The sequence below is a fragment of the Bubalus kerabau genome, chromosome 19 (genome assembly GCF_029407905.1).
Source record: "Bubalus kerabau isolate K-KA32 ecotype Philippines breed swamp buffalo chromosome 19, PCC_UOA_SB_1v2, whole genome shotgun sequence".
Lineage (NCBI taxonomy): Eukaryota > Metazoa > Chordata > Mammalia > Artiodactyla > Bovidae > Bubalus > Bubalus kerabau.
The window spans coordinates 50199047-50220177 of record NC_073642.1 but is presented as its reverse complement, the minus strand read 5'-3'; the positions used below and the strand labels follow the sequence as shown (position 1 = coordinate 50220177).

The following is a 21131-nucleotide window of genomic DNA, read 5'->3' as shown; positions in this document are numbered from 1 at the left end:
TGAGAGGAGTTTAGAGGTCAGCAGTCTCACAATACTCCATTTCGCTCTCCTCAGTACCAAATCATTTCAGCTCATCACCCAAGTTAAAAAAAAAAAAAAGAAAAAGAACAGTGAAATCCTTAAACAAACATAGATACTTGATTGGTGGATACTAAGCCTGACAGTTTGGATATGATTGACATATATTGCATAACAGTGTCCAAAACCCATCACTGGTAATCTCATTCCAGCTTATCTAGGAACGAAAGAAATTTAGAGCTAGAAGTAAGCTAAGACACCATGCTGCACAATGCACTGTTTCAGACCTCAGTCACCAATGACCAAGAGGCTATGGCTATTTGGTGCATGACGACGCTTCCAAAAACTGTGTCCTTCCATTATACCTAAACAGTGTCAATACTATCTCACCCCTGTGAGCATCTTTGTATCTTGCCACTGGCTTACATTGAAGACTGAGAAAGTTATTGAATAGAAGGCCATGAGAAAAATCACTTGCAATACCATAGCTTTTGACATCAATAGATAACAAGCAAAAAGGCACATTTTACTCACTGCACATCCATGACAACACTGGAAGATAAGAGTGAGCTTACTTACTTATCGCTGATTTCCTCAATCGAGATTTGTCATTTTATTTGCATCCTGCAGAGTTGATCTCAGAAGACATGCAGAATGTAGTTTCAGATCTTCTTGAGTGGTTCTTTTAAAACCTTGAATATCTTCTGTTCATAACTCCTGTTGAATACAAGCATACTTACATAATGCTTTAAATCTTTTCCCCCAGAATGCTTTATTCAAATGAAATATTAAGCAAATCGAGAGGAAGATCTGGATGAAAGTAACAGAGTCTCATGTAAATAAACTGTCCTTCTCCAGCCCCTCAGCATATTCTGAATACTCTGATTTATAGAGCCAGATTTTCAAACAGTATAGACTTATTGCTTTATAGAAAATCTCCCTACAGCATGACTCATGAACACCTTAGAATTAAAAAATCAAATTATAATCGCATGGTTTTGTTTCAACTATTTTGCCATTTGTTTATTGCTGTCTTTCTGATTTGTTTATTGAATCAACATGAACTAGGAGTGGAAGGACACTTTCACTAAGTAAAAATGAGCTAATCTGTGTTTTAATAAAGAAGATAATCATTACTTATTTTATTAATCCACAGTCTCTAATTTGATCTCTCAGATTAATGAGGAAAACCAGAAATTGATTATAAAAATCACAATTAGCACAATGTGAAAATGGACATCAACATATTTATGTATTCTTCTAAACTAAATAATCTGAATTCATTATCCTAACATATAAATATGTTAAATAAGCACGGACAAGTAATTCTTCAAAACTACAAAAAATACCACAATTACTTAAGATGCATAAATATGTCATAACTAAAATGGTTTCACAATTCATTAATTTCCTGTATTTGTGACAGGTATGTCAAATCTAAGTATTTTTCCTCCTCTGGAAACTTGAGGGGAGACACAGGGCACCCCCTATTCCCACTCCTTTCCTTTACATATACATATACACCCCTATATATACTCTATGGTTATGGAAATAAAAATTATTTTACTTGCATTTGCAATGAAGAAAGAGCTTTCATTCAACATTTACTTAGTAAAATATCATTAGCCACACATTAATGGTACCAAAGAGTTTATAAAAGAAATATGATGCAATTCCTTCTCTATTGTTAAAAAACCTCATTCAAAAGTCCAACTGAAGAGAGAAGGTTATGAAGGTATTGCAGCTTTGGCTACAGATGGCCTCAACCACATGTCATGAATTGGGATATTTTAAAAGAGCCCACCTATTTCCCAAAACTTTCTGATTACAGCTCCTTCCTAAAAGGCTTATATAACATCCATAGAGATTTTACTAATGTTAACTTTTGTTTCTCTAGGGAATAGCTGTATGAATTTTCTGTCATTAATTCCCGTAACTATTATGTGAATTCAATTTACATTTGGAAATGAACGAATAGAGAAGAAAAAAAAACTAAGTGACCTCAAGTCGTGCAGCTAACAGGCAACATAACGAAGTCTCCAGGCAAATCCTATGAACTGGCGATGCCCATGCCAGCATCCTGCCAACACACCTGGGGAGCACAGGCCTGGTGTGGTCACTCAGCAGAGCACTCGGAGACGGCCAGGAAGTCTTAGACTGTTTTAAAACTTTAAAAAGGGGGATGCCCACATTAGGGTTTAGACTGAATAGTAGTTCTCATATCAGCTCTCTTTATAAGATGTAAACAAGTGTGTTTTTTTGTTTCTCTTTAAAAAAAAAAATTCTGTATTTATTTGGCTGTGCTGGGTCTTAGCTGCAGTACCTGGGATCTTTTACTGTGGCACATGGAGTCCAGCTGTGGCTCAGGCACTCAGTTGCTCCAAGGCACGTGGGATCTTAGTTCCCTGATCAGGGATCAAACCCAGGTCCCCTGCATTGCAAGGCAGAGTCTTAATCACTGGACAACCCCATATTTTTTCAAAGTCTGTTTCAGAGGCTTTTTACGATCCACAAATTCTGGTACTTTCAAAAGAGCTTAAAACATATAATCATATATTTTCTAGTAAAAGTACATGGTACTTTCTATTAAAAGAGTTTGGGTTTTAGTTGTTATTAAAGCCATTAATTTTAATTGATATTTCACGGGAGCAGAGACTATTCTGTGGTATGTATGTCTGTTGTCTCCAGTGCCTAGAATATTGGTGCTCATTGAATGAGTGAAATCAATTCCAAATAATAAGTCAAAGAGGGAGAAACAAAAATAACTGAAAAAAGGAGAGTAAGAGAGTATAAACTACTAAATATTTAAACAGTCAAGCAGCCATTTGACAAAGAGAGTTCCAGAAAAACATCTACTTCTGCTTTATTGACTATGCCAAAGCCTTTGACTGTGTGGATCACAACAAAGTGGAAAATTCTTAGAGATGGAAATACCAGGCCACCTGACCTGCCTCCTGAGAAATCTGTATGCAAGTCAAGAAGCAACATTTAGAACCAGACATTGAACAGACTGGTTCCAAATCAGGAAAGGAGTACATCAAGGCTGTATATTACATGCTTATTTAACTTATATGCAGAGTACATCATAAGAAATGCTGGACTAGATGAAGCACAAGCTGGAATCAAGATTGCTGGGAGAAATATCGATAACCCTAGATATGCATATAATACCACCTTTCTGCCAAAAGCAAAGAAGAACTAAAGAGCCTCTTGATGAAAGTGAAAGAGGAGAGTGAAAAAGTTGGCTTAAAACTCAACAGTCAGAAAATAAAGATCATGACATCTGGTCCCATCATGATGAGCAAATAGATGGGGAAACAATGGAAACAGTGAGAGACTTTATTTTGGGAGGCTCCAAAATCACTGTAGATGGTGACTGCAGCCATGAAATTAAAAGACGCTTGCTGCTTGAAAGAAAAGCTATGACCAATCTGCTGCTGCTGCTGCTGCTAAGTCACTTCAGTCATGTCCGACTCTGTGCTACCCCATAGACGGCAGCCCATCAGACTCCCCCGTCCCTGGGATTCTCCAGGCAAGAACACTGGAGTGGGTTGCCATTTCCTTCTCCAATGCATGAAAGTGAAAAGTGAAAGTGAAGTTGTTCAGTCGTGTCAGACTCCTAGCGACCCCATAGACTGCAGCCCACCAGGACTGACCAACCTAGACAGCGTATTAAAAAGCAGAGACATTACTTTGCCAACAAAGGTCCATCTAGTCAAAGCTATGGCTTTTCCAGTAGTCATGTATGAATGTGAGAGTTGGACTATAAAGAAAGCTGAGTGCTGAAGTATTGATGTTTTGAACTGTGGTGTTGGAGAAGACTCTTGAGTCCCTTGGACTGCAAGAAGATCCACTGAGTCCATCCTAAAGGAAATCAGTCCTGAATATTCATTGGAAGTCTGTTGCTTGAAGTTTAAACTCCAATACTTTTGCCACCTGATGCAAAGAACTGACTCATTGGAAAAGACCCTGATTCTAGGAAAGATTGAAGGCGGGAGGAGAAGGGGACTTCAGAAGATGAGATAATTGGATGGCATCAACAACTCAATGGACATGAGTTTGAGCAAGCCCCAGGAGTTAGTGGATGGACAGGGAAGCCTGGCATGCTGCAGTCTAAGAGGTGGCAAAGAGTTGGACACGACTGAGCGACTGAACTAAACTGAACTGAAGTTGCCTATACGGATAGAACAAATTAAGCATGTTCACTGCAGAAAAGAAAATTGTCAAGTTCAAGACAAGTGACTATTGATAAAAAACACATGCTTCTTGAGTGGCATCAAGTTATGGTAGTTTGGTAGATAAAAGAATGCTTCTAAATAACAGAACTCCTTGAAGAAGTTGGTTGATTCCCCTGCAAGGGTAGGGAAAAGTACAAAAAGAACCTGGCATATCTTATGACACCTAAACACAGGAAAATGCTTAAAGGAAAGAGAAAAAATGTGAGGAAAATATTAAAAAGGACCAGGAACTGAAGTGAAGGTTCACATGGTCAAAGTTGGAACAACGTGAGCAAAAATATACTTAATGACAGTATTAAATGCTAACCTAAAGAATAAAATAAATAGCCATGAGTCCAAATTGATGTAAATGATTGAATAAATAAAACAAGGGCCAACTATTCCTTCAGAACAATTCCAGTTAATAAATGTAGAAAAGTAAGAGAAATTAAAAGTCAACATTACACCACCACAGTAAAACTTCTGGAGCAAGTTCCACTCTAGAACGCTAAACTTAGTTGATGAAAGCTTAAGGAGAAGCTGGATATTTTTGCATAGCCTTAAAATGTCTCACCCCAGATATTTATAAATTTGAAAGGAAAACACAAGGTTTTCCTGGTGGTCCAGTGGTTAAGAATCTGCCTTGAAACACAAGGCACACCGGTCCAATCCCTGATCTAGGAAGATCCCACATGCCGTGGGGCAACTAAGCTGGTGTGCCACAACTACTGAGCCCCCTGCAGCAACTACTGAAGCCTGTGTGCCCTCGAACCCGTGCTCCACAACAAGAGAAGCCACCACCATGAGAAACCCACTTGTTGCAAACTAGAGAAAGCCCTTGCCCAGCAATAAAGAATCAGCCCAGCCAAAAATAAATAAATACATATTTTCTATCAAAAAGTAAAAGACAGAACTTTACAGTGGAGGAACATGGCAGGCACCACCTTAATCAAACGATCAAGGGTACCTGCCCAGTAATAAGACTTGATACCATGTATCCCTAATATGATACACTGAGAAGCACATCTCACTTCTGAGTCATTCTTCCCCAATATCCATAACCTCAATTATGGGAAAACAGAAATTCAACTGAGGAACATTCCACCAAACACCTAAACGGTCCTGCTGTCAAATGTCAAGGATCAGGAAAGATAAGGAAAGACAGGAACTGTCACAGATCAAAAACAACTAAAGAGTTATCACAATTAAATGCAATATGTCATTCTGATTGGATACTGGAACAAAACAAAGACATTAGTGGAAAAGTGCTGAAATACAAAAATTTAGTCTATGGTTTAGTGGCATATCAATATTAATTTCTTACTTTAATTCATTGGTTATATGCAATGCTAATATCAGAATAAGCTTGGTAAAAGGCAAGTGAAAAAATATGTTCTCTGTTTAATTCTTTGGTAAGTCTAGAATTAGTCCAAAATAAAAAGTTTGTAAAAATAGTGCCACAAGGGACCCAAAGAAATAGGACCATTAAGGAAGAGAAGAACCTCCCTTCTCTAGAAGAAGAGATCACCTTCTCTAATCCAAACCACTCATAATGTAATATTTCTTTGGTAATTCCCAAAACTAATTTGTATTAAAAATATTTTATATTAACATTTTTAGTTCTGGAGAATTATTCCAATAGTGGTATTAAGATTCGCAGTTACAGTTTAACAGGTTAGAAGTAATGTATCTAGAAGACTATGATCTTGTGTGTGTGAATGGCACTTTCAATTTTCATGAAATGTAAAAACTTTGAGAACTGTTTTTTAGTATATATTCAATTGTCCATGGGATTTTCCAGGCAAAACCAGTGGAGCGAGGTGCCATTTCCTTCTCCAGGGGGTCTTCCCAACCCAGGGATCAAACTCACGTGTCATGCTTTCACAGGCAGACTCATTACTACTGAGCCACCTGGGAAACTGTATATATTCAATAATAATATTCAAAACCATATATTACTTGGTCTTAAACTCCAGTTAGTAACAATTAGCAGGCACATCATGGGAATTTTAACATTTATGAAATGTGAGAAAAGAAGAGAAACTCTTCTCTTTTGCTCTCTCACCTCATCCATCTAATTCCAGGTCATTACCTCATCATTCTTTTGGTCCCTTTCATGAAGTTATCTTTTCCCACTAAAACAGGGCAAATGCAGCTAGACATCTACTGATCATAAAGCATGTGCCATAGACTATTTACAGATGTGTGTGCATGCTCAATCGCTCAGTCATGTTCAATTCTTTGCAACCCCATGGACTGTGGGATAATCCTGACAAGAATACTGGATCACGTTGTCACTTCCTCTAAGGGACCTTCCCGACCTAGGAATCAAATCCGTGTCTCCTGAGCCTCCTGCATTGGCAGGTGGATTCTTTCCTACTAAGCCATCTGGGAAGCCTATTTAAGAACACAGCTTGGTAAAAATGAAAGTAATTTTGAAGATCATCTAAACCACTGACTTTCAACTCCATCAGGTCCAACACCTCTTTTTATATCAAATGTTTAGTCATGGCCCCTTTATTTTTCTGAAATTGAAATTCAAAGGTAATGTAACCAGCCTGCACACAATTTCAAATATGTGTGTATAATTGCATACTGTAATAAAAAGGAGAGTGACAGAGAAGTGAATTTAAATAATATTACTCCAAATTGTAGATACTTGGGCAAAACTATGCTAGGGGACCACAAAGCAGTCAGACACAAGCTCTACATAAATCACGGTGACTGCCACTGCTACAAATGCAGACAGACGTGAGTATCAGCAACTCAAATTCCATGAGAAACATGCTGCTGGAACATCATTTCCTGAATGGTAAGCAACTCTGAAGATCCCAAAGAAAACAAAATTTTCTTCCAATAAACACCTGCTGACTCCTATAAAATACAAACTCTATTAAATTTTGAACCTATATTTCTTAAAGCCATACAGAAAATACTTTGTTATGTGTGTAAAATGAATTCATTTCTTTGCTCAGAATATTATAAACAGGTTATCTTTGTCTATATGAATGTCCCCTGGAACATATAAAAGTTTTATTGCACACAAGACAATTTTTTGTTGTTCTGGACTCTCTTACCCATTTCAGGACATTAAGTATTTCTAATTTTTTCCAGTAAGTGTCAACTGAGTTCCCCAAATCATTGTGACAAGTAAAAACATCCCTGCAGATTTCCTAAATACCTCCTAAATACATTAAGATCACTTTATAGACCAGCACTCATTTAACAGACAAGACACTTGAGGCTCAGTGTGCACTCTCCTGGGCTTACTAAGGTAGTTAAAGATCAAACTAATGTTAGCTAGAGTAACATAAGGCTCTTCTTACTATGCAATGCTGCATCTCTTTCATTTCTTCAGTACTTGGTATTCAATATGTAAATTAGAACTTTCCCATTCCATCAACACTACATAACAAAAACTGCTGCCTCTCTTGAAAACGTTATCTTCTCCCTTGAGATCCATTAGCTGCCAGAGCCAAAGGCATCCTTTCTAGCATTCCCTGTGAATCAGCTTTCAGGCCTACTCTCCTAATCTCTCCCCTCCTGTACGTTAGCCTCAAGCCAAGCCTACTGAAACATTCAGGGATTATCACCTCAAACCAGGAAGAAGTTACAACTACTTTATACCAAACATCTCCAAGCACTGTATGTGGCCTTTTCCCAGGGTGGGGGTGGAATGTGGGGAAAAACAAGAGGACTTCCCTGGTGGTCCAGCAGATAAGAATCTGCCTGCACGGGATGCAGGATGCCCATGTATCTCAACTACTGAGCCCGTGCTCTGCAACAGGAGAAGCCACCTCAATGAGAAGCCTGTGCACTTCAATGAAGAGTGGCCCCTGCTTGTCACAACTAGAGAAAGCCTGTGTGCAGCGATGAGACCCAGTGCAACCAAAAACAAGTATTTAAAAAAAAAAAAAAAAAAACCTTAAAAAAAAAAAGGTCAAAATCTCTCATGGTTTCTGGTAGCATTCTCTGAGCCCTCTGGTTTCATGCTCTTTCATCCAACACAACGCAGGATTAGTTCTTAATGTGGCAGAATGTTGTAAAGAAAGGAGGCTCTAAGAGAAGGTGTACTATTATCAACTGTGAGGCAGTCTTCACAAGCTGCAGTCTCTTCACTGGAGACATGAATGAGATTTTAGGGAGCAGCCATCTGAAGACTCGGTATTTACTACATTTCTGATTATTGGTAAGATCACCATATTTTGATATTATTTTAGGTAATTAATTATCCAACTAACCTCATATGATAGAAATGCCTCTCCCCCAAATAACGGACCTTTGCTACACCAGTATCTTTTATATACATGTTCTATCATCCGGATGTGTGTGTGTGAAGTTGCTCAGTCGTGTCCAACTCTTTGCAACCCTATGGACTGTAACCCACCAGGCGCCTCTGTCCATGGGGATTCTCCAGGCAAGAAAACTGAAGTGGGTTGCCATGCCCTCCTTCAGGGGATCTTCCCAACCCAGGGATCAGACCCATGTCTCCCACATTGCAGGTAGATTGTTTATCTGAGCCACTAGGGAAGCCCAAGAACATTGGAGTGGGTAGTCAATCCCTTCTCCAGGGGAACATCCTGACCCAGGAATCAAACTGGGGTCTCCTGCATTGCAGGAGGATTCTTTACCAGCCGAGCTACTCGGGAAGCCACCTATCACTGGATAAGATAAAGTTATTGCACATATCAGTTTCTTTGTACCACTTTTGGGTATTAAATCATACTCCTTTATGAAGAAATAGATTCTGAGAAAATGTTCTTGATATTAGCATTCTTTGTGTTGACAGAATCCCTAAAACAACCTGTCAAAATGAGAAGGGCTTTTATCCCCAATGATTCTGTAGATATCCTTGGATAAATGAGACACAAATCCTCTCTCACATAAAGGATAATTAAAAATAACTAAGGTTCATGAAGTTATTTCTGAAATAATGTCTCATAATGTGAAATGCAATGTTTCTCAGAGAAATATTTCTCTTGCATTTAAAATCCAAAGTTATGACTTATTAGAGATCCCAATTAAATGACTTAACAAGGTAAATTCCAATTTTAAGAAGGATTAACATTCAGTGAAAAGATTCAAAAGGTATTTTGTTCAAAGAATAAGTGCTTCAGAAAGTATTAGTGAACAAGAATTTGGAAAATTTCCTTTAAAATAAAGGACTTTAGAACTAAACAATGAACACCAAATTCTATCTTTTGAACTAAAGATTATGTATGTTTATCAATCTGTAAAGTAGGAGAAAGTTTTTTTAAAGACACATAATATATTTTTTCATTTTTAATTTTTTCATGCCTCTACTACACATACATTCACATACATCTGAAACAAGTGTAGTATGAGCCCAACCCAATCCTTTATCTGTAAAAATTTCCCTAATGAATGGAAGCATTATCTAGGAATTTAAGCAAGATACACTTGGCTATATTCAGTTCTATGCAAGAGATATGTGCTTGACATTTGGAGTAATAAGAAATGTAATATAAAATTTCTGCCCTCAATAAAATTCAAACATAACCAAAATGATGATAGATGAAGAAAATATTTGTTTTCATTGAGTAATTTCTTCTAACCCCACCCACAACCATCTCCACCAGACTCCCAACAGGCACATGTAAATCATAGCCCCATCTTTGGTAAGAATTTGGACCTTCTCCTATATTCCAATCTAGATCCACCATAGCAGTAGCTTTATAGTCACCAGCTTGGGGTTCATTTTAAAGCCTGTGCATGCAAACTCACTCCCTTCCTCCCAAGGACTGAAAAGGCAAATGAAATACAGCCCCAGCTCACAAGAAGTTCTAATAGCACAGAGATTTCCCACCTATTCAGGGGAATTTATTATTTAACTACTAGAGGGACTTATGAAAAAATCAATAGGGTTAGCACCAAAAGCAACTTTAAACTAAAGACTTTTATCCCTATAACTAGTCTTTATTGCTTAATGTATTTTTCAAACAGACATGTAAAATAACCAAATTTTCAGATTAATAGTTGTTTTTCGGGTTTTTTTTTTTTCATGGCTGAACTGAACCATGAACACATGTGGTGCCATTGCTGCTACTCTAAACAATACCATTTTAGGTGAAGGCCTGAGAACAGCGCTTATCCTATCTTAAAGCCTATCCACAGTGCTCAAGAGAGTGAATGTCTACCTTTCTCTACTGGGGAGGAAAAAAAAAAGCTCACTGTCTCAAAGTGCTGGCCCAACATGTCTTTCCACCACTGATGAAGTCCAGGAGGAATCATAATTCAACATTTTGGCCCAAAGGTTGATCTGTAAGCTATTACTTGATTCTCTAATGCATCATTTGACAAGGTTCTTTATGTACCATGCTTGAGGATATTCTGCTAATGAAATGCACCCTCTTGTAAAATATCAGAATTAGGAAGCTCAACCACTAATTTTATTAATTTGCTATGCCCACAAAAATTGTGCTGAGATACATACAAACTATGAAATTCCAAACTCAGCTGATTAGGAAGAAACCATCCTTTAACATAAGAGGAGAAAAGCAAGAAATCCCTATAAAGCAGTATTTAGAACAGAAAGCACAACTTGCTTAACTAGAAAATAGATGTCACTTGTAATCATGAAAATACGTTATTGATTTTTTTTAACTAATAAAGTACGGCACATCTCCTGAAAAGAGATTTTTAAAAGCGTATTGCTAACAGCATTGTGCTGTTAAGTAAGCATTTGTACACCAACTCTGTGTCAAGTAACTGTCACAGTGTAAAATCAGTTAATGAAACTTCAAAAAATTGACCTAGAATACTCTAGGAAGCAGAGAAAACAAGCTGTTTTTCATCTACTTAAGCAATTCAGTGACTGCATGTTGATTACCAAGTCAAAGTTACTACAGCATTTCCCTAGAATCTGATTAGCCTGGAGCTCTTTTGGTAAAAGCATGGAATGTCTTTTCATTGTTGTTAAGCCATCAAATTGTTATGGGACAGCTAATAATAGAAACTCTGCTCTGCCTTTTAATGGCAAGGGTGACTTTGGTTTACCAAAATAAAATAAACACAAGAAACAGACACCAAATCTGATCTTTCAATGAAAGCCATCAGATTCTATTGATAGTACAATGTGAATGCAAATGTGAAATCGCTCAGTCATGTCCGACTCTTAGCGACCCCATGGACTGCTGCCTACCAGTCTCCTCTGTCCATGGGATTTTCCAGGCAAGAGTACTGGAGTGGGGTGCCATTGCCTTCTCTGTGATAGTACAATACTTCAGTACAACACTTCTCTGTCCCAGGCTCTGAAGTGAGAAATCTACTCATCTAACACCTCTCTTCTAAGGTTTGTGTGTTTATAATAGTGTTTGTTTACTGACCTGCCCACCTCATCACTCTAAGATGAGAAGTCATCTACACATAGCTATTTTTAAACTTAATGTTGGTTTGTTTACTTGTTTTGTAACTTTCCCATCTCATACCTTCACTCTTCCTCTTTCTAGTTCTCTAAATGAATTCTGCCAATGTCCTACCAATCCTCTCCTAGCAGTTGAAGAAATAAAGAAATTATATCAGCCAATTGTATGCCTGAGCAGTTTCCTATAAAAAGACACTCAAAAGAGATTCATAAAATCTCAGAAATAGAAGGAACTTTGCTTATTTAATCCAACCATCCTATTAATCCTCACCAAGTGTCTAACCTTAAAACACCTGCAATGACATGCAATGACATACTACTTCTCAATTACAGCCCATTCCATTTTTAGTTGATTTTGTTTGATTTTTAGCTGATTCTGATGACCACAACAAAATGTAATTCCCAAATCTTGTACCCAGTGATCCTAGTCGTATATTTTGGAGCACTCCCCTAAAGTGAGGAGAGGGGTATAAATCAACATATTCTTTCTCATCAGTCAGTTCAGTCGATCAGTCATGTCCAACTCTTTGCGACCCCATGGACTGCAGCATGCCAGCCCTCCCTGCCCATCACCAACTCCCAGAGGTTACTCAAACTCTTTCTCATCAGGCCTTCAAAAATTTGAAGAGAGCAATCTTATCTATATCTAGTTTTCATTCCATTTTGCTAAATATGTCCATTTCCCTCCATTTTTTTCTTATTTGATGCAATTTCAAGCATCTATATCTAAACACCCACCTTTTGGGGGACCAAACAGAACTTAAAATCTGGACTGAACCAGGGGACAGTAACCTACAACTAGGTGACTATAGGTAGGGAAGTTCTGAGCCACGTCTTTGAAGGACAGCTAAGAATCTAAGCTCATGACAACCAAATACCAAGGATATGTCTAGAATTGCAGGAAGAGTTAATAGCAAGATCCATAGCCTAGAGTCTATGGCCAGGCAAACACAGGGGATTGGAGACACCCAGGAGGATGATCTGGAAGGCATTAGAGTATTGGTGGCTCATTTTTATCAACCAGTTCTGTGTGCCTGTGAAGACCTAGATCAAAATCTCCACGTGAAGATGGAGAGGTACACATCCCAGGGCATTCCTACAAGGTTATAAAGTACTCATTCACAACTAATGGACCAATGTCCCAAAGGTGACACATATATTTATATTATTACTGTCTGGATTGCAAAGGGATATTAAAATGCAAACAAAATAAGGTATTTACATGATGGGCATTAAGTCACAGTTAATCGTCAATGACAATGTAAAAAACTGCTGTTTTTTTAAACCAAACAAAAGCTTCAAACAAAGATAAACTAGAATGCATCCCACAGAGAGAATACCTTTACCTCAGACTGTGCCATAGCAACTTTATTTGTAATAGCAAAAAAATGAAAACAGCCCACATAGCCATAAACAGAAATGTATAAACAAATCATGGTATAACCATACAACATAATACTATTCAGTAAAAAAAAATGAATGAATTAATGTGGTTGAATTCCCAAAATATTATATTTGGCAAAAGAAGATATAAAAGGATATATAATGTATGATTTCAGTTTTGAGGAAATTTCAGAAAAGGCTAATCTAAACTACAGTGTCAAAATTAGATTACATCACCCTAAATCCAGGGTTGGGTAGTGAGTTAACTTCACCAGAGCATGAGGGAGCTTTTTAGGGTATTTAAAATGTTCTACATATTGATTATAATGGACATTGTATGAGTGGACCTATTTGTCAAAAACCCACTGAACCGTACACTTAAAATAGGTGCATTTAATCAAATATAACATACTTCATTAAAGTTGACATTCATAAAAATGTATTTGAAACCATTAGACAGTTCTTCAATCCCTCACCCACATTCAAGGTATAAAAGATCAAGAGTGAAGATAGTTTCAAAAAAAAATTTTTTGATGGAGCTATTTGAACCCAAACCTTTTTTAAAATTAAGGAACTACTTGTCTCTCCTTGCCTTCAATCCAGTGAAAGATCTTCAACAGGAGTACTCAGAAAGCCTAATAACTGCCATTTCAGAGTGGGAGAGAGATTGAATTAATATCTGACTCATGTCTAAGAAATCTAAAGCTAAAAGCATTGGAGGCAGAGCAAAAGTGAGGCAGCAGTTTGATGACTTATCCTGCCCACCTAGAATGCATCAGGACAAAAGATTCTAGAGGGTTTTCTGGGAGCCATGTGCAAAAGAAACTGCTGCTGCTGCTAAGTCACTTCAGTCATGTCCGACTCTGTGCGACCCCATAGATGGCAGCCCACCAGGCTCCCCTGTCCCTGGGATTCTCCAGGCAAGAACACTGGAGTGGGTTGCCATTTCCCTCTCCAATGCATTAAAGTGAAAAGTGAAAGTGAAGTCGCTCAGTTGTGTCCTACTCCTAGCGACCCCATGGACTGCGGCCCACCAGGCTCCTCCGTCCATGGGATTTTCCAGGCAAGAGTGCTGGAGTGGGGTGCCATTAAGAGAACACTAGAGTGGGGTTACTTTAGGTCTTATCTAAGAGGATAGGATAGAAAGATAATGAGTCTCCAGCATAAAGTAGCTAAATGTGAATGGTTGAATTCTCAGGGGCTTGAAGGACCTGTAAGTGACAAGGTATAATAATAAAGAGACACCTTTCTTTGTCAAGGTAGCTCTAGATAAGAGGTCTCCAGAAAATGGAGCACCTCTAAAGAAGCCACATATAAGTCCCATAGCCCAGAGAGTTACTCTTAAGGATTCACGAAGCTCCCTGTCTCAGATGGTAAAAAATCTTCCTGCAACATGGGAAACCTGGATTTGATCCCTGGGTCAGAAAGATCCCCCGGAGAAGGGAATAGCTACCCACTCCAGTATTCTTGCCTGGAAATTCCATGGACAGAGGAGGCTGGTGGACCACAGTCCATGGAGTCGCAAAGAGTTGGACACAACTGAGTAACATTTTCACTTCACTTTCAAACTCCAAAGAACATGAGGGTAATTTTCATAGCATCAAGAAAGAAAAAACTTCCCTGCCCTTTTTACATCTTCACTTCACCCATCACCCCTCTTCAAATCCCAGAGGAATCAGAAATCATGGTTACCAGGCATCTAGAGAAAAGTAAACACCCAAGGCATGGAACGAAAGAAGCTACTATCAAAACACTCCCTTTCTACCTGCATGCAGTACCCACGGAAAGTTCAATCCCAGGGACAGGACTTTCAACTTTCAATCATGTTTGAAATGTTGACAGTCATATGGAATCAGGCAATTTAACTTCTGGGCCAATAAAGTTTGTATTACATATGAATAATCAGAAAAGTTCCTTTTTGGACAGTTGCAGGGAAATATTTCCAATGAATGAATTTTAAAGGAATATGGAAGACGAAAGTATATTTGCTCCTTCAGGCTCTTTGTGTTCCTCACTCCCATGGAATTTACACGTTGAAAACCAAGCCCCAAAATTTGGAGATGGGAGCCTTTGAGATATGACTGGGTCATGAGGGTAGAGCTCTCATGAATGGGATTAGTGCCCTTATAAAAGAAGCCCTGGAAAGATACCTTGCCCCTTCTAGCATGTGAGGACACAGTGATAAAACAGCCATCTGTGTACCAAGAAACCCAGTGGAAGCCCAGTGCCTCTTGCTATTTTTCTTAAGAACAGCAAGGAGTAGGCTGGGAAAACTGACTTAGAAAAAGAAACAGGCATTTATTCCCAGCTGATCCAAGTGAGTCTGGGCACAAGACAAATCGGGTCTGAGACTGCAGTCACAGGTGGAAAAGCTGGGCCTCCTCCCAGAAACTTGCAGTCTGCACATCTGGGAAGCTGATTAACAGTTCCCCTCCACTTCACTTTCCCTCTGGGATGAGAGGGGCATCAGCAAGTCTTCCGTGAAACATATTCATTTTCTCTGTTGTTTAAGATGGAAACCCGAGTTCCACACAACAGGAGGAGAGCCAGCAAGGTTGGGAAAAATAGCAGCCTAGTTTCTAGTCCTCCAAGTATAATCCATGCCAGGACACAGCCAGCAGATGACCACAAACAGAACGGGCAAGTAAGGACTCTTTCCTAACAAGTCAATGAAGCCACTTCCAAAGCAGTGTCTGGCCGCAGGACCCCACCCCAGGAGGCCCAGGCTGGAGGAGGGAGGGGAGTGGGCCGTGGGGGAGAGTCTCTTTCCTGTGACTTCCCTGTGGCTGTGGCCTTTCATCATTTTTTTAATTGACCGATGTTTAAAGTCTCATCAGACTAAAAGTTCTCACCAGACACTAAATTAGCCAGCACCTTAATCTTGCACTTCCCATCCCCCAGACTCTGAGGAATAAATTTGTTGTTTATAAGCCACCTAGTCAGACATAGCAGCCCAAAGAGACTAAGACAATCACTTCCTGATTCTATCCCATGATTTGTACTTGTCCAAAATACCATGTACACTAACCAGTTGACACCGTGGGTGAACAGAGGCTGTGCTAGATAGAACCACCACACAAAGACGACTTGGGGGGGAGGTGGTTGCAGAAGAGACGTGTGTGAAAGCTACCCCCAGATGCCAGGAGCTTTGCAGGTATGATTTCCTGACAATGTGGGAAGAGTTAAGCACACAGCTCTGCCCTTTTTTAACCAGTTACAAAGTCAAGACTAAGCACTGGGTCCCCACTTCTCAGAGGAGCATTCTGTCAAATAAGTTTAACCTGGTCATGTCTAAGGGCTTCCCTGGTGGCTCAGACGGCAGAGAGTCTGCCTGCAATGCAGGAGACACAGGTTCGATCCCTGGGTCCGGAAGATCTCCTGGAAAAGGAAATGGCAACCCACTCCAGTAGTCTTGCCTGGAGAATTCCAAACTCAGAGAAGCCTGACAGGCTACAGTCCATGGGACATGATTGAGTGACTAACACAAAGCCTATGAAAAGGTCATTTCTAAAGGCTAAAAGGCTTTTGTTTTCTGCACAGAATATTCAGTAACTGTTGAATACAGCAATGAATGAATCAATTTAATCAGTTAAAGGGTACCCAGCTCTAATGCCACCATTCAGCTGAGATTTTTTTAGCTCTTATAATTTTTATTCAACTTCATTATTTTATTGTTAAGCCTTAGTATGTGATTAAAGAGAATCATATCTACCACCCACTGAGCACTGTTTTTCACAGATGCCATTTTTTTATTTTCAAAAAAAAAAAATCTGTCCTCTATCACCAATCAAAACAAAATAAACAGAAGTGATCAGAAACGTAGATACATTCATTTAATAATCGTTTATTGGATTCTATTTGCCCAACTCAGTGGCTTAAGCCAAAAGTGAAATTGTTGACTTAAATGACTGAAAAGGCCTGGAGTAGAATAGCTTTTAGTGCTTATTAAAACCACTGGGATTGGGGTTTTTTTTGCCTCTTGCCAAGCTCTGTTTTTTCTGATTAGGTCCATTCTAAGAGAGCCTCTTCTCTGGTGCCAGTAATGTGGCTACAGAAATTCCCTGTGATATATCCTTTCAGGTTAAAGTCTAACAACAAGGACAGAGCCTGATTTCCTGATACATGTTTTATAGTCCCAGAAGTTAGTGCCTATGGATAAAGGGTTAACAAAACCATTTCCCCCACTGAGTCAGAATCTGACCTTGGGTCAACTGACTAACTCTCTTCTCCTAGACATCTAGTAAGAGTCCAGAGTCAGCTACATTGTTAGACAACATTCCTTGTAATAAAAATGATGCTTGATTAGTAATTTGCATCAGGACCTGATTAAAAAAAAAAAAAAAAAAACTATATCAAATGCACAGCTGATGAGGTTGCCATGCTTTGGGCTCCCCTGAGTTCAATGACTCTTAGAACTGATATTTCCCTTGCAGAGACCCTGAGAGCTAGACCTCCGGAGTTGTTACAAGAGGTACTGGCTCTTCAAGGGCCTCTCTCTCTCACCTGTACAATACGGACCTTGTTTTCTTGCCCCTGGGCTGTATTGCTATGCTGGGCCACTGCAAGTCTCTTGCAGAGAAAGCATGTCTAATGCCACAGGCAAGCTGTTTTCTGTCCTATAACCTTCTGAGTAAACTAGTATCAGGGTGATATGTGGAAGTGAGTTTAAATGTCTAGTGTAGCTGTGAAGACCTCCTGGTAGGTGTCTCATTGTTCATCTCTGAAATGGTAACTGTAATGAGGAGAACAGAAGTGACTGATTGGAATAACCTGAGGTTATATGTTGTGCTGCAGGAACAGTGGGACTTGAGCTGCTTCACTGAATGTACAGAGCTGAGAGTGAGGCAGGAGTGGCTCTGTTGAAACTTAGAATTCTTCACCAAAAAGAATTAAATGCCCAGCAGCCAAAACAGTAAATATTTACTATGCAACTGACTCCTTCCCACACATCATAGAGTACATAGGACTCAAATTCATGCCTCAACCAAATGACTGATAATTACATATCAGAAACGTATGATGGTATGCCTGCAAATAATCAAAAAAAAGCTGCACGTATTAAAATGTTGAATGCTAAAAATCTGTAATATGTCATTGATAGCATCTTTTCAGAAATGATAATCTACACAACTAAACTTTGGCCTGCTTATTAGAGGCTCCTGTCAAAGGATTCAACAATTCTTTGTTAAAATTTCATTGCTTTCCTTCCAAACTGTTTAATGTGGGAAAAAAAGAAAATTAAATCCAAGAAGCAATTAAACACAGTTATGAGCACGGATTTTAAATGTAGACTATGTGGGTTTGAAGCCTACTGCCTCTAACTAGCTGTTGATTTTATGCAAAGTTAAATTAAATCTATGTTTATCAGTTTGTTCATATGGAAAATGAGGATGATACCTACCCTTACTATATTATTTTGACAAGTAAATAAGTAGAAGTACATGTAAAACAACAGTCCCATCACAAAGAAAGAAGCAACAAGTATTACTAATATCTTCACCATCATCCCAAGAATTTAAAACTCTGATGTACACAATATATCTCAGCCTGACATTTTTTCACACCTGTAGTTATTGTCAAAGCAATAAAATTTTGTGACTTTGGGGAAAATAGGCATCAGGTACAAGAGAAGTCTTTATTTAATCAATTTTTTAAGATGGCCAAGTTGTAGCACAAAATAAACCAAAATATGAGTCTGAAGTAAGTCAATTACTTGTGCAGATATTCCTAGGTCTTGAAATTTAGGGATTTGATGGGGGCCTTAGGGATCTATCCCTGGTAAATACATCAAAGATCTGGCAAAACTGGGTCTGCAGTAAACAATCTGGACTACACAGGGTAAAGTCCATGCTATTTCAGGAAACACTGGAGGGTTCATTGTGTGCTAGGCAGTATCCTTCAAAAACTCACAGCCTGGTGGGCAAGAAAGACCCATGAATAAGTGAAAGCGATGCGATGTGCTAAGTGCTGTGTGGGGATACGCTCTGGGTATTCTCTTCCCACAAAGCAGGGAGTGAAAACCCAAGACGCCTTTTAGTCAGATTAAATTCACTCCATTTCACTTTGGTTCTTCCTCTTTGCCTGTCTGTAAGGACACATAATGGTAAAATACCAGCCATTCCCACTTCTCAGACAGGCCTGTGTGAGCAGTGAGTTAATGTACATTAAATCATCGAGCTTTTCTGAAATAAGTTACTGCAGAAAAACTCAAGAGACTGTCGCTGAGATGATCATGGCTTCCTGCAATCTACTTTTATCTTTATCAAAGGAAACTGCACGCACAAACATGGCTTTGCCATTATTTCAGAAGCATAAAGAAGGTGAATACCACCCAAATACATAATAGCTCACAAAATGAGAACCTATAATCTATTCTGATAAAAGAGAGACTTTCTCATTTTTTTTTCTAATGCCAGCAGGAAGACAAAAAAAATTGCTTCTGAAGAATTTTGTAAGGTCTTCGTGTTTCTAAAAAGGGAAAGAAACAGGAATAGGGATAGGAATACAAAAGAACTTTAGAACTGGAAGTGAATTTAAAGATTATCAAACCCACCTTCTTTATTTTAAGAATACCCACAGAGATTAAGCAGCTCACCTAAACTAATGAAGGAGTCAGGAATAGCAATCAAGTCTTAAAGCTCCCCCAGTCATAGGGAGCAGCACTCACAATTATTTTAAGGTCTCTCATTGAATTGATAGTATTGTATTTTTTTATGGTTCAGATTCACAGCAAGTTAAGCAGGTTTTTGTTTCCAAGACTGGGAATCTACTGCTTCTAACATTGCTTCTAAAGGAAAAAGAAGAAGAAAAAAACCTTTCGAAACATCAAGAAAACTTACTAACAAAACTGCCCTAACACAACTCACTTTTAGGCCCATTCTTGTCTGTTAATCATACAGGTTTTCTCATGCTCATTCTAGCTAGTGACTTTCTTTTATTTTTTTTATTTTTTTTTTGCCCCAGTTTGACACAATGTCTATTTTATTACCTTTCTATTTTCTACTCAATAACTATTCTGAACGTAAATATTGGAAGCCTACTAGATACTATCTACCTATTTGATTTTTAGTAAGAAATTTGATGTTGTACAAATTTGATGTTGAGTAAGAACTGCCCTCAGGAAGAGACAAAGTAAAATGTCAAAATGCTTATCCATAGTACAATTTCAGGTCTTCCTCCTAAAAACCCCCCATACTCTCTACTTTGACCAGTTGATATAAAGCATGACTCTTCTCTTTGAAACAGAAATTGAGTTTTGTAAACCACATGATGGTTCACCCCCACTAAAAAATGCTGAAGGATTTCACTGTTAAAGAGGCACAGCTTAAAATGCATCGTAAACCAAAACCATCAGAGTAGTCACTGTCATATTTTCATCACCCATCGTAATGGCAAAGCTCCTGACACTCAGAATGTGTTTAACTGTCTAATGGAAAATAACAACATGAAAAACAGTAGAATTTGCAAGTCACCTTGAAACCTTTTTTCCCTGAACTTCAGATGAAATTCAGTAAAGATAACCACAATATAGATCAAGCATGTGATTTGGGGCTATTTTAATCTACCTTCAAGGAAGGATTAATTATTTTCACTTTAGTAAACTTAAAATACTTTTGGCCCATTACCCAGAGGGATGTAAGATAGAAGAAGTGCCTTATATTTATTGCTAGCATTATAATAAGCATTTTATGGTGCCCATTATCTGAGGCCTATTCCAGTTTTCATTGCTGTGATGCTTACTGTCTCTCCAAAATATTTTACAAGAAGTCAAACTAGGAAGATGGACTGAAGCTGCTGAAATTAGAAATCATCATTCTTGATGCTTTTGTCAACAAGGTCAATTTTTTTCCAGATTTGTTTGAAAGCTTGGAATCAGAGAGAGAGAGGAGGTGGCAGATAACTCAGGGCTGTCAACTGTCAAACTAGTATTAACAGAAGAAAGAGGAGCAAAGACATTGAGGATTCTGGTGAGAGACAGTAGGTGCAGCTTAGCCTGAGAAGGGAAGGGACTGAGACCAAGAAGGAAAGACTAGGAAAATAAGGGGTGGTTGAAGGCAGGAAAAGCCTGATACACCTTCAGAATGTTTAATCTTAGTGAGAAAGAAAGAGGTGGGGAGATTTTGGTCCGA

The 21131-nt window shown here is 38.6% G+C and overlaps 1 pseudogene; it reads right to left on the bottom strand.

The window, feature by feature from the left end:
• LOC129634132 (elongation factor 1-alpha 1-like) overlaps positions 1 to 21131 on the bottom strand; it is a 364634-nt pseudogene that overhangs the window by 250688 nt on the left and 92815 nt on the right.